This window comes from Colobus angolensis, unplaced genomic scaffold (genome assembly GCF_000951035.1).
Source record: "Colobus angolensis palliatus isolate OR3802 unplaced genomic scaffold, Cang.pa_1.0 Scaffold25, whole genome shotgun sequence".
Lineage (NCBI taxonomy): Eukaryota > Metazoa > Chordata > Mammalia > Primates > Cercopithecidae > Colobus > Colobus angolensis.
Genome location: NW_012115710.1, coordinates 4,815,559 through 4,817,618, shown reverse-complemented (window position 1 = coordinate 4,817,618; position 2,060 = coordinate 4,815,559). Strand labels below are relative to the sequence as shown.

Below are 2,060 nucleotides of genomic sequence, written 5' to 3'. Positions count from 1 at the left end.
CCTGGCCGTGCCTCACTGAGCCAGCGCCTGCGCCTCTACCTCGCCGACAGCTGGAACCAGTGCGACCTAGTGGCCCTCACCTGCTTCCTCCTGGGCGTGGGCTGCCGGTGAGTGCCCCGGGGCCTTGGAACCCCGGCCCCTGGCCACCTGTCATCCTTTCTGCCCACTCCCGGGGTCTCCACTCCTGGCTTCCCCGCAGCTGGGCAGCAGGTCAAGCCATCCCTGCTGACTGGAGAAAAAGAAACAAAACCCCTCTTAGGAAAGTCAGGCATGACGATTGCCCCAGGGTAATTGACTGGCACCTGGAGATCTGGCTTCAGAGAAAGCAGGATTCAGGGGAAAGCCCTGCTGTCCGCCACTCAGCCTCTGTGGGTATTTATTGCTAGGTCTGAAAGTTAACACATATTTCTGGGAGCCCGACCTGCGTGCCAACCTCACCTCCTCCTTCCTGTTCCTCCACACAGCTCGTTGGTCCCAGGCCCCTTGCCCTCCTGCCCCCGACTTACTCTTTTCCTTCCTTCCTTCTTTCCTCCCTTCCCCTTCCTTCCTTCCTTCCTTCATCTTCCTTCCTTCGTTTTCCTTCCTTCTGTTCTTTCTTTCATTCTTTCGTTCTTTCTCTTTTTCTTTCTCTTTCTCTCTCTTCTTTCTCTCTTTCTTTTCTTTCTCTCTCTCTTCCTGTCTCCTCTGCCCCTCTCCCTCCCTCCCCCTTCCTTCCTTCCTTCCTTCCTTTCTTCCTTCATTTCTTCCTTCCTTCCATCCATCCTTTCTTTCTCTCTCTCTTCCTGTCTCCTCTGCCCCTCTCCCTCCCTCCCCCTTCCTTCCTTCCTTTTCCTTTCTTCCTTCATTTCTTCCTTCCTTCCATCCATCCTTCCATCCCTCCATGCTAAGGGTTTGACCCTTGCCCTGCCACATTAGGATACTCCTGTTTTTGAGGAGAGCAAACAGAAAACTTTACGGACACAACCTGGTGACTGCTTGTTTGTTCGTTCTTTCTTTCTTTCTTTCTTTCTTTCTCTTTCTTTCTTTCTTTCTTTCTTTCTTTCTTTCTTTCTTTCTTTCTTTCTTTTTTTTTCTTTCTTTCTTTCTTTCTTTCTTTCTTTCTTTCTTTCTTTCTTTCTTTCTTTCTTTCTTTCTCTTTCTTTCTTTCTTTCTTTCTTTCTTTCTTTCTTTTCTTTTTTTCTTCTTTTTCTTTCTTTCCTTTTTTTTTGGCCAGAGTTCCGCTGTATCGCCCAGGCTGGAGTACAGTGGTACGATCTTGGCTCACTGCCACTTCCACCTCTTGGTCAAGCGATTCTCCTGCCTCAGCCTTGCGAGTAGCTGGGATTACAGGCATGCACCACTACACCCAGCTAAATTTATTTTTGTATTTTTTCGTAGAGATGGGGTTTTGCCATATTGGCCAGGCTGATCTTGAACTCCTGGCCTCAAGTGATCCACTCGCCTTAGCCTTCAGAAGTGCTGGGATTACAGATGTGGGCCACCGTGCCTGGCCAACAAGCTGGTGACTGTTTACAAGGGACCTGACACATCCTGAATGGTTGACAGTGATGACAGTGATATCCCTACTCAAGCTTTTCTCAGTAGCCACGCTGAAAGGCAGGCTTCCTCTAAGCTGTGTTAGCAGTGTCACAAAGTGATTCGACATAAATAATTTATTCAAGCAGGGAGCAAGATATGAAAGTTTTGTAGAACACTAATACTTCTGTTTATCATTTGTTGTATTTTGTATAAAGTGACTTTTGAGATGAAAGGGCTAAGGCCATATGCTACCATGCTCTAGGATTGCCAGCAATATTTTGGACAGTTTATCAAACCCACCACTTTCCAGGTGAAGGAGGAATTACTACATGAGAAAAATGGAAAGATCTCAGCTTAAAAGGGAGAAGTGGGCAGGTGCGGTGGCTCACGCCTGTAATCCCAGCATTTTGGGAGGCTGAGGCGGGTGGATCACCTGAGGTCAGGAGAGTTCAAGACCAGCCTGCCCAACATGGTGAAACCCCATCTCTACTAAAAATACAAAAGTTAGCCGGGCATGGTGGCGGGCACCTGTAATCCCAGCC

The 2,060-nt window shown here is 48.2% G+C and overlaps 1 protein-coding gene across 1 annotated transcript in view; it reads left to right on the top strand.

The window, feature by feature from the left end:
- The first annotated feature begins 6 nt into the window (after window positions 1-6).
- Window positions 7-2,060, top strand: part of LOC105514868 (transient receptor potential cation channel subfamily M member 4-like) — a 2,988-nt gene continuing 934 nt past the window's right edge. The window contains exon 1 of the mRNA XM_011946525.1: window positions 7-107. The gene's annotated coding sequence lies outside the window, so the exon portion shown is untranslated. The remainder of the gene's footprint in view (window positions 108-2,060) is intronic.